Consider the following 12861-nt stretch of genomic DNA (forward strand, 5'->3'; position numbering starts at 1 on the left):
GGCAGTGTGAGACCTCCAGCTTTGTTTTGTTTCCTCAAGATGCTTTTAGCAATTCGGGGCACCCTGCCCTTCCAGATAAATTTGCTTATTGGTTTTTCTATTTCTGCAAAGTATGTTGTTGGGATTTTGATTGGTATTGCATTGAATCTGTAAATTAGTTTAGGTAGAATTGACATCTTAACTATATTTAGTCTTCCAATCCATGAACATGATATGCCCTTCCATCTATTTAGGTCTTCTGTGATTTCTTTAACAGTTTCATGTAGTTTTCTTTGTATAGGTCTTTTGTCTCTGTAGTTAAATTTATTCCTAAATATTTTATTCTTTTAGTTGCAATTGCAATTGTAATTCGTTTCTTGATTTCCCCCTCAGATTTTTCATTGCTAGTGTATAGAAACACTACAGATTTTTGAATGTTGATCTTGTAACCTGTCACTTTGTTGTACTTGTTTATTAGCTGTAGTAGTTTTGCTGTGGATTTTTCAGGGTTTTCAACATATAGTATCATATCATCTGCAAACAGTGATAGTTTTACTTCTGCCTTTCCAATTTTGATGCCTTGTATTTCTTTTTCTTGTCCAATTGCTCTGGCTAGAACTTACAACACAATATTGAATAACAGTGGTGATAGTGGACATCCTTGTCTTGTTCCTGATGTTAGGGATAAAGTTTTCAGCTTTTTCCCATTGAGGATGATATTAGCTGTGGGTTTTTCATATATTCCCTTTATCATTTTAAGGAAGTTCCCTTGTATTCCTATCCTTTGAAGTGTTTTCAACAGGAAAAGATGTTGAATTTATCAAATGCCTTCTCTGCATCAATCAAGATGAACATGTGGTTTTTCTGCTTTGATTTGTTGATATGGTGTATTACATTAATTGATTTTCTCATGTTGAACCATCCTTGCATACCTGGGATGAATCCTACTTGGTCATGATGTATAATTCTTTTGATGTGTTGCTGGATTCGATTTGCTAGAATTTTGTTGAGGATTTTTGCATCTATATTCATTAGAGAGATTGGTCTGTAGTTTTCTTTTTTTGTATATCTTTGCCTGGTTTTGGTATGAGGATGATATTGGCTTCATAGAATGAATTAGGTAGCTTTCCCTATACTTCAATTTTTTTGGAAGAGTTTCAGCAGGGTTGGTACTAATTCTTTCTGTAATGTTTGGTAGAATTCACATGTGAAGCCATCTGGTCCTGGATTTTTCTTTTTGGGAAGCTTTTGAATGACTGACTCAATTTCTTTACTTGTGATTGGTTTGTTGAGCTCATCTATTTCATCTTGAGTCAAAGTTGGTTGTTCATGCCTTTCTAGGAAGTTGTCCATTTCATCTATATTGTTGTATTTATTGGCATAAAGTTGTTCATAGTATGCTGTTATTACCTGCTTTATTTCTGTGGGGTCAGTGATTATGTCTCCTGTTTCATTTCTGATCTTATTTTTTGCATCCTCTCTCTTCTTCCTTTTGTCAATTTCGCTAAGGGCCCATCAATCTTATTGATTTTCTCAATTGTTTTCATGTTCTCAATTTCATTTATTACTGCTCTCATCTTTGTTATTTCTTTCCTTTTGCTTGTTTTGGGGTTACTTTGCTGTTCTTTCTCCAGTTCTTCCAAGTAGACAGTTAATTCCTGTATTTTTGCCCTTTTTTCTTTTTTGATATAGGTATTTAGGGCAATAAATTTCCCTCTTAGCACTGTCTTTGCTGCGTCCCATAAGTTTTGATATGTTGTGTTTTCATTTTCATTTGCCTCAAAATATTTACAAATTTCTCTTTTAATTTCTTCCTTGACCCACTGGTTATTTAAGAATGTGTTGTTGAGCCTCCACATATTTGTGAATTTTCTGGTGCTTTGACTATTATTGATTTCCAACTTCATTCCTTTATGATCTGAGAAAGTGTTGTGTATGATTTAAATCTTTTAAAATTTGTTGAGACTTGCTTTGTGACCCAGCATATGGTCTATCTTTGAGAATGATCCATGAGCACTTGAGAAAAAGGTGTATCCTGCTGTTGTGGGGTGTAATGTCCTATAAATGTCTGCTAAGTGTAGCTCATTTATTGTAATATTCAAATTCTCTGTTTCTTTATTGATCCTCTGTCTAGATGTTCTGTCCATTGTGGAACGTGGGGAATTGAAGTCTCCAACTATTATGGTACATGTGTCTATTTCCTTTTTCAGTGTTTGCAGTGTTTGCCTCATGTATTTTGGGGCATTCTGGTTCAGTGCATAAATATTTATGATTGTTATGTCTTCTGGTTGAATTGTTCCTTTTATTAGTAGTTAGTATCCTTCTTTGTCTCTTTTAACTGTTTTACATTTGAAGTCTAATTTGTTGGATATTAGTATAGCTACTCCTGCTCTTTTCTGGTTATTATTTGCATGAAATATCTTTTCCCGACCTTTCACTTTCAACCTATGTTTATCATTGGGTCTAAGATGTGTTTCCTGTAGACAGCATATAGAAGGATGCTGTTTTTTAATCCATTCTGCCAGTCTATGTCTTTTGATTGGGGAGTTCAGTCCATTAACATTTAGTGTTATTACTGTTTGGGTAGTACTTTCCTCTACCTTTTTGCTTTTTGTATTTTATATATCATGTCTAATTTTCCTGCTTTCGACACTCTTCTCCACACCTCTCTCTTCTGTCTTTTCATATCTGTCTCTAGTGCTCCCTTTAGTATTTCTTGCAGAGCTTGTCTCTTGGTCACAAATTCTCTCTGTGACTTTTTGTCTGAAAATGTTTTAATTTCTCCCTCATTTTTGAAGGACAATTTTGCTGGGTGCAGAATTATTGGTTGGCAATTTTTCTCTTTTAGTAATTTAAATACATTATCCCACTGTCTTCTTACCTCCATGGTTTCTGTTAAGAAATCTACACATAGTCTTATTGGGTTTCCCTTGTATGTGATGGATTGTTTTTCTCTTGCTGCTTTCAAGATCCTCTCTTTCTCTTTGACCTCTGACATTCTGACTAGTAAGTGTCTTGGAGAATGTCTATTTGGGTCTATTTTCTTTGGAGTATGCTGCACTTCTTGAATCTGTAATTTAGGTCTTTCATAAGAGTTGGAAAATTTTCAGTGATAATTTCTTCCATTAGTTTTTCTCCTCCTTTTCCCTTCTCTTCTCCTTCCGGGACACCCACAAGACGTATATTGTGTGCTTCATATTATCATTCAGTTTCCTGAGTCCCTGCTCATATTTTTCCATTTTTTCCCTATAGTTTCTGTATCTTGCTGGATTTTAGATGTTCCATCCTCCCGTTCACTAATCCTAACCTCTGTCTCTTGAAATCTACCATTGTAGTTTTCCACTGTTTTTTTCATCTCTTCTACTGTACCTTTCATCCTGATAAGTTCCATGATTTTTTTTTTTCAGACTTTCCATTTCTTCTTTTTGTTCATTACTTGCCTTCTTCATATCCTCCCTCAATTCATTGATTTGGTTTTTGATGAGGTTTTCCATTTCTGTTCGTATATTCAGAATTATTTGTTTCAGCTCCTGTATCTCATTTGAACTATTGGTTTGTTCCTCTGACTAGGCCATATCTTCAATTTTCCTGGTGTGATTTGTTATTTTCTGCTGGTGTCTAGACATTTAATTACCTTAATTAGTTTATTCTGGAGATTGCTTTCACTTCTCTTACCTAGGGCTTTCTTGCTAGATGAATTTGTTGTCTATCTGTTCTTTGACCTTCAGTTCAGCTTTTTCCAGACCTCTAGCTTAGGTTTTGTTTAACAGAGGATAATTTTTCAGTTCTTGTTTTCTTGTTTCTTGTCCTGCTTGTATTGTGCCTTTTCCCTCCCCACCCTTAGGAGGGTCTATGTAGGTATTATAGGCTCCAGCCGGGTTTTCCCCAATTAAACTGGCCTCCTTTTGGGGGGGAGGAGTCACCTGCGTCAGTTTTCCCTGAGGGTGAGACCCAGCAGGTTAAAAGACTTTCCTGTGAGTTCTCTGGTCTCTATTTTTCTTATCCTGCACAGTATGTGGCGCGTCTGCCTGCAGGTCGCACCAGCAAAAGATGTTGCAGCACTTTTACCTTTGGAAGACTCTCCCTGCTGGGGGTGTGGTGGAGACCAAGGAGAGGTTGTAGACTGGTTTTAATGGCTTCAAATTGCCAATCCCTGGGGTCTGAATTCCTTGAGAGAGGGATTCCACCTGAGTTGGGCTTCACCCCTCCCCTGGGGAAGGCAGGGAAGGTGGGAGACAGCCCTGAAACCAGCCCATTTCTGCCTATGCCTGGGGCAGTTGCAGCCGAAGTCCCACTGCTGAATCCAGAGGCTGCCAAGTCTCCATAGAAACACAGCCACTAAAACCTCTGTTTCCTCCCCTTTCCTCTTTTTCATGAGCCCAATAAGTGAACTCCACCTTGACCAGGTTTAGAGTCTCGTTCCTTTCCCTCTAGGAAGCCGCCTGTGGGGGAGGGGCATCGGGCGCCGGGCGCCGCAGCTTGGGGAACTCATGGTTTTGGGGAGGCTTGCAGCCGGTTCAGCTAGTCCAGAGTGGGGTACGCTGTGTGTCCGGTCACTGGCGTGGCTCCGGAAGCTGTTCTGTATTGTTTCTGGTTATTTAGTAGTTGTTATGGAGGACTAACTAAAATGCACACATTGCTAAGTTGCCATCTTGGCCCCTCTATCTTCCCTATTTTTAAGTCATCATTCTTTCTGTTCTTATCATTATAATTCCTCTTTGATCTTTGAGTTTAACTGATTTTCTTTTTCTAACATGTTGGAACATTTTCCTACTAACTTTCAACTTGTTTCTTTCTTAATATAAGCCTTTTGTTTACTTTTTATTACCTTATTCTCTCCACCACTTTCTGCTGTTACATTGTATTTCTAGTCTCTTAAGTGTTTCCACTGAAACTTTACCATGTATATTTAAATCATCAATCTTTTAGTGAAGCAGAATTTGACTCTCTTTACAAACAATATCAAAACTTTGGGTCATTTAATCTTTGATTATTCTTCTAACATACACCTTATTTCTGAATGGTATTTCAGTTCTGGCATTTTCACTTTATACCTCAGATTAGATATTATTAAATTATATGAAAAATTCCTCTTCATTTACATGCCTACTTCCCATTTTTATTATTATTTCTTCCACCAGAGGCTCTCATCTGTTTAAGATGTATTTCTTAAAGTATATCTTTGAGAATTTTCATTATCAAATGTTCTTAGAGGCAAAATCTTCCATTTTTTACCTCAAAATTTCATTCATTTGCCCACAATTTTGAAAGATAAATTTTCTAATCTTTTCCAATTTGCTATGTTCAAAATTCTGGCTTGTGGTTAATTTTTCCCTCAACACTTTAAAGATAATATTCCACAGTCTTTCCACTGCTGTCATGGCCATGGTTGATACTAGCAGCCAATACTGCTTTTTTATATATTGTCTCTTCTCTGTTCTCTCCATTCTCCACTCGAGGTACTTCATTTATATTTATGTTAGATTCATCATTCTATCTCCCATGTCCCTTCATATCTTTTGTGATTTACTTTTATTTATTTCTCTTTGCCATAACAGCCAACTTCTGGTTCATTAACATCTTCTCTTTGTTCAACAACGTGTAATCCGCTTTTTAGTCAATCACTATATTTTCAGATTTCAACATTAATGTTTTCCCATTTAGTGAATTATATTCTTACTTAAATCCAGATATGTTTATTCCTTCCTGATCATTTCCGATTGCTTTCTCATTATTGTAGCTTTATCTTTAATTTCTCTGAACATTCCACATCCAGCTATTTATTTTTTTATTTTTTGTTTGGGCAGGCACCGGGAATCGAACCCAGGTTCCCAGCACAGCAGGCGCAAACTCTGCCTTCTGAGCAATTGTGGTCTTCCCTCAGACCCAGCTATTTTTAAATTTTATCTGAAGATCCCAATATCTGCCATCCTTAAGGCATCTAAAACCATTGTTTCTCAATTTTGCTAAATATCAATTATAGTTGCTTGTCTTATGCTTTACTTATTAATTTTACTCTCTGAGGCATCTGGGAAAGATCATTGATGTTTTACCCCCAGGTTGTTACAGTGAATGGTTTTCCCACAGCAATGTTACTACAGATATCCCCAATCACAGGACAAGCTAAGCCACCTATCGGCCAGTCTAGGTAATCTCTCTGCTGTTCTGACTCCCCTCTGCTATGAACTCCTGCTTCTGTGACGTTAACTCTATGATGGCCCATTCAAGCCTCCTCCATCATCACCATGCTGGTTACTCCCAGATTGCCCATATGAGATTCCTGCATATTCCCATACTGGGTTCTGGCTGATAACCATGGCCCCTTCCACTCCATTTCCCAGAATTGCTCCCAGCCCAACTCACATTTGTTTTGGCTGTGTCCATAGTATGCATCTGTGTGTATGTGTGTATGTATGTTGAGGAAGTGCTCCTATAGATCAAACTTTCACCATTCATAAGACAGTGTTCCAACTGGTGTGCTCATGTCAGGGTTTATTTGAAATAAAAGTCTTCATCAAAGTCCCTGGTCATTTACAATACCAGAAGCAGACCTGAATATTATTATTTCTAAGGCAGGAACACTAAAGGTTTCTTTCTGCAGAAAGGAAGCACGATTTTTTTACATAATGCTCCTGTTTCCCGAATAAACTTTTCTTATTAGTTCTAATATTTTAGCTATATATTCTCAAATCACATTTGATGAATGTTATGTTTCTTCCTTTACAAAACTTAAACAACTGTGTAGTCTTTATCTTATTTGTTCGCAAGATCTTGTAGGACAATGTTGAGTTTGTTTTTAAATGTAAAAGGGAAATGTCAAATATTTCACTATTAAGATATTAAGCAAGTTCCCTCTTATTTTTAGTTTGATATAGCAGATGGTAAATCATGTGTTCTGAATAAAATAATTTTCTCTTACCCATTGAGTTCATTTTTTATGTATTAATTAAATGGTAAATGGCAGTATATTTTAAAAATATCTAACCATCTTTGCCTTCCAGTGAAAAAGCAAATCTTGATATGTCTGCAGTTTGTTTTATTTCTTGTTTATTTGCTTTACTATAGTGCTGTACTCAGTTTTTTATATTGTTATTGGAAATTTTTGTGTATATGTCGGTGCTGGTTTGAAACTCAGAAAAACCATGTTCTTCTAATCCTAATTCAATCTTGTGGGGTCAGATCCATTTTTGGGTGGGCCCTTTTGGTTAGATTATTTCCATGGAGATGTGGCCCTGCCCATTGAAGGTGAATTTTAATTAATTTACTGGAGTCCTTAAAAAAAGCTGACAAGAGAGCTGAGAGTCAACATAAAGAAATGAGAGCTGACACAGAGAGCAGAGAGATAAAACCAGGACACAAACATTGGGAGATGTAGAAAGAAAATGTCCCAGAAAAAGCCAGAAGTACCTACAGCAGCTGAGAGCTATTTGAAACCAGAAGCCAAGAAGACCAGCGGACATTGCCATGTGCCTTCCCAAGTGACAGAGAAACCCTAGACATGATTGGGGTTTCTTGAGTGAAGGAATCCTTTTGCTGATGCCTTAATTTAGACATTTTTTCCTACAAAGCATTTATATTTTTGGAAGGTAGCATCAGACTATGATTAGTGATGCTTAATTGATAGAAAAAAGTCATTTTCTATCAATGAATAGTCTATTCATTGTGTTTTATCACAATTTTGGAAATATCATTCAATAAAATTGATGCTAAGAGTTTGGCATGGAATTTTATAGAGCTTTGGTTTTTGCTTAGACTAAACTGATAGTAGGACCATTTTATCTCAGAATGAAATAATTTAGGCACTCCCCTATTGTCTCATGATTAAGAATACGTGCATACTACAGAGATGAGGAGACATTCTTAAAAAAATAGTGAAAAAAGAAAAGGACGAAAAGAAATCAGAGGAGCACTTGTACCCTCACACGGCCATCAATGTTGCAAGCCATGATTGAACTTGAAAAACTGTCTGAGCTCAAGATTTCTTGAGAATACGGATTATATGATCTCTTGTGTGCTTTTTAGAATTGATCATTGAGAATCTCAGTTTGACATCATCCTACACAAATGATCCTGATGTTCTGGGACAAATACATTCTTCCAAGTACATCTCAAACACCACACATACTGATTAGCCATTACGTCTATGCAGATATAGAGTTAGCCCTGGAAGGTAGTCATAAAAATGCATAACTTGAAAACAAAGAATTATATACTTTCAACCAGGAACAGTTTCCAAACACAGGACCAAGCATGGAGGCCAGCACTTCATAAGAGCTCAATATATAATGTCTCTGAACTGAATTAAATACTTTTGTTTTTCATTCTCCAGTGTCCTTCAAATAATGGCAAGGTGCTATGCTTTAGGTATGGTGGCACTGCCCTCCCAGCTGAACTGTCAAATCTTTAAGATAAGTCATTCCTTATGGTCCCTATTCTTATCAACTAACAAGAGAGGGTGAGGAAAGTATTCTCATTGTTTAATTCAGTCTTATGGGGAAAACGAGTATCCTTTTTAGATTTGTTGAAACTGACTCCATTTGAGTAAAATGCCACCTGTCAAATTCCTTCATGACTTCCCATTTCCTGATAAAATTATAGGCACAGAAAAGCATACCAGCCTGGTCTTAAGCACTTCAGTGTCATGAAGAGTAGAGCTATAATTAGTGAATTTTGCCTGGTGTTAACAAATGCCAGAGGGCATCTCAATCTCTGCAGATGAGTTCTCCAGAATTTAATTAGTTATATCCTTCTATTCTTTGTAGAGTTATGCTGTCCCTAATATACCTGATGCTTGTTTCAGGCATGAGTCAAAGCATGCAGCTGTCAATTATTTAATATTTGTGACATTTTTCAACATATGAAGTGTATATAAAGCCTGTAGTATTGGAGGATATCGAGGCCACAGTATTTAAGAATAGATTCTCAGCCCTTTGAATAATAATTTTGTAGAATTAAGGGACAAGGTGATTTTCATCTTAAATCTCAAGATCTGTCTTCTCTTTGCTTGTAATCATCTGGAGAGGGAGAAAGAAGTAAGTATTCTAAATTTCGTTTTCTATTCTCTCTTATTGCACAATATCAATTTTGCATATCACCATAGGATTCAATTTTTTATCTTTAAAATAGAGAATTGAACTAGCTGATATTTAAGGCTCCTCTAGTTTCAAAATTCTAGGGTTTGGTGATTATTGTGGACATTATCATCAAAATCAGACTCATTCTTCTTTAAAATAGATTCCTGGGGGAAATTTATAATCTTGCTTTATTATAATATAAATATGTATGGAAAGAATGAAATTCTGTAACTTTTAACTATATAATTTCTGTGCCTCAAGAAGTTTGAAATAAATTCTCTTGGCTTATGCCAGTAATACATGATACATAAAGACATTTTGGAATGAATTGAAGGGTAATGTATATAGAATAAATATATGAAGGTCTGATAGTGACCTTCCCTTTGAATTTGTATATTGCATTAATGCCATTTTGTATAATGATAATGAGCCCCACATATATGTAGTTTACCCCAGGTTAAACTTTGCACAGAGTATGGAAAGTCACAGGCTCTTACAAATAACATTTATTTAATATTATTGATACTGAGAACAGTAAATCTAACTATATATGGTATATATGTATACAAAGGTACATATTTATTAGGGTATAATCGACATATAATAAACTACATACATTTAATGTGTACAATTTAATCAATTTGGGCATATATATACAAATGTGAAACTATCACCACAATCAAAAAATGAACATATCGCCTTTTGGAATTAATCCATGCCCTTTCTTAATACTCCGTCTTCCTCTTCAATACCTCTCTCCACACAGCCACTGAGATGCTTTCTGTCACTAATGGCTAGCTTTTGCTTTCTACAGTTTTATATAAATTGAATCATACAGTATTACTCTTTTTTTGCTTTACTGCTTTCACTCCACTTAATTATTTGAGATGTATCCATGTTGTATGTACAACAGTTTGTTCTTTTTCATGGTAGAGTAGTATTCCATTGGATGAACATGCTGCAGTTCATTTATCTGTTCACCTATTGATGAGTATTTGGCCTATTTCCAGTTTTTAGCTATTACAAATAGAGCTGCCATGAACAGTTCTGTACAAATCTTCAAACATAAATAAATGTCCCTTTGTCTTAGATTGTTAAAGTCAGTTAATTAGTTTGAATAGTTTATTGTGTGTGTGTTTTCATAGGTGCCATCATATTTTCTATAGAGACAATCATGTCATCTGAGAATAAAGACAGTTTTACTTCTTCCTTTATAATCCGGAAGTATTTTATTTCTTTTTCTTTCCAGAGTGCACTGACTAGATCCTCCGGTAAAATTTTCAATAGAAGTGGTGAGAACAAGCATCCTGATCTTTTTTCTGATCTTAGCAAAAAAACATTCAGAATATCATGATTAAGTATGATGTTAGCTACAATTTTTCCATAGGTAACTTTCATCAGGTTAATGAAGTTTCCTTATTCTGCAGTTTGAAAGTATTATATACCCTAGAAAAGTCATGTTTTAAACTTGATTTACTCTCATGGAGGCAGCCATTTTTTTTAATCCTAATCCAACACTTTAGGCTGGAAACCTTTGGTTAAATTATCTCCACATAGATGATACACCCTACTATGAGTGTGACCTTTAATTACATGGAGATGTGACTCTACCTATTCCAGTTGGGTATTGATTAGTTTACTGGAATTCTTTAAAAGAGGAAACATTTTGGAGAGAGTCAGAAATGACAGAGCCAACAGAAACTTAAGAGCAGAGCTGACACAGATGGCAACACTTTGTGAACAGAGACATTGACGTTCGGAGATGCTTGGAGCCCAGCAGATATCCCCATGAGATGTTAAGCAAGCCAGAACCAGGAGAGAGCCAAGGGAAACCAAAAGATGAAAGCCAGCTCTGGAGAAGCAAAGTGAGGAACCCCCATAGGAACAGAGGCTATAAGCAACAGAGCCAAAGAGCAAGGGACCAGCAAATGCTAGCCATGTGACTTCCCAGCTGACAGAGCTGTTTCAAAACCATTGGCCTTTCTAGAACTAAGTTATCTATACCTGGATGACTTAGTTTGGACATTTTCATAGGCATAGAACTATAAACCTGTAATTTATTTAATTCCCCTTTTTGAAAACCTTTCCAGTTCTGCTATATCACATTCCAGAAGCTTACCATCTAAGACATCTGTATTACTAGTTTGCTGAGAATTTTTATCAGGCACAGTTGTTGAACTATGTCAAAATTATTTTTGTTATCAATTGAGATGATCATTATTTTTTCTTCTTTTTAGTTGACTAATTTGGTGAACTATTTTGATTAGTTTTCAAATTTAAACCAGCCCTTCATTTCTGGTATCAATCCTACTTGGTCATCATGTATTACAGTTTTAATATGTTATTGGTTGATTTAACAAAATATATTTTAATTTAATAAATATTGAAAAACCATAAAATTTGGATGTAATCATGAACATCCATTAAGAATATAAATCCATTAGCTGAAATTTGGTTAAGTTTCTTAAGCATTCTATACCTCAATTTTCTCACTTGTAAATTAGCAATAAGAGTAATAGTGTAGTTATTTGTTGGATATCAAATCATGTGGCCCACAAAAGGCATGCTCAAGTCAATCCAGGTTCTTGTGGATATGAATCCTGTCCTAGTTTGCTAGCTGCCAGAATGCAATACACTGGAGATGGATTGGCTTTTAATAAAAGGAGATTTATTTCATTAGTTCTGCAGAGGAAAGGCAGCTAACTTTCAACTGAAGTTCTTTCTTATGTGGGAAGGCACAGGATGGTCTCTGCTGGCCTTCTCTCCAGACCTCTGGTTTCCAAAACTTTCCCTAGGGTGACTTCTTTCTGCATCTCCAAAGGCCTGGGCTGAGCTGTGAGTATACTGAGCTGCTTGGGCTGTGCTACATTGTACTCTCTCATTTAAGCACCAGCCAATTAAATCAAACATCATTCATTACAGCAGACACACCTCCTAGCCGACTGCAGATGTAATCAGCAACAGTTGAGGTTAACGTACCATTGGTTCATGTCCACAGCAACAAAACTAAGCATGTTCACCTGGCCAAGTTGACAACTGACTATAACTACCACAAATCTTGTAAAGAGGACCTTTAAAAGTGTTTTTATCAGTTAAGGCATGGAGTTTTTTTAAATGGGATCTTCATAAATCCTATTAAGATGAGGCCAAATTCGATGAGAGTATACTTTAATCTACATGACTGAAATGCTTTTAAGTAAAGGAAATACAGATGAAACCAGTAGAAGCCAGAATACAGTAGGAGCCAGAAGTCAGAATAAGCCAGAGAATGAAGCAGAGAATGTAAGTCAAGGAATCCCAAGGATTACCAACAAGCAAGTACCAAAACAACAGACCGTGAGAGAAAGTATGCCTTGTCAAGACCTTGATTTTGGACTCTCTTGCCTCCAAAACTAAGAGAAGGAAAATTCCTGTTGTTTAAGCAAACCCATTTTGTGGTATTTGTCATAGCAGCCCTGGAAAACTAAGACATTATTTCACAAGGCTGTTGCTTACACCAAGTAAGATAATGCAAGAGAGAGTGTAATGCAATACCTAGCACATACCATGTGGTCAGAGCATATCAATATATTTTGAATGACTGTAGTAAATCCAAACTGATAATATGTGGCAGATTGTCAGTGGTGGGAGAAGAGGGGAGAGAGTTTTGGAATAATTATGGAATCACATTATTGAGCCAGATGGAGACATTACTAAGAGCTAATGAGAGAGGACACAGGTAGTACTGGGGAGGGGCATTCTAGGTGGGAGTCTAAGGGAAGGGTTCTGGATGAATTCTGGACCTGTGGAGCTAAATGTCCCTAGAGGA

The sequence above is a fragment of the Tamandua tetradactyla genome, chromosome 18, assembly GCF_023851605.1.
Source record: "Tamandua tetradactyla isolate mTamTet1 chromosome 18, mTamTet1.pri, whole genome shotgun sequence".
NCBI classification, from domain to species: Eukaryota; Metazoa; Chordata; class Mammalia; order Pilosa; family Myrmecophagidae; genus Tamandua; species Tamandua tetradactyla.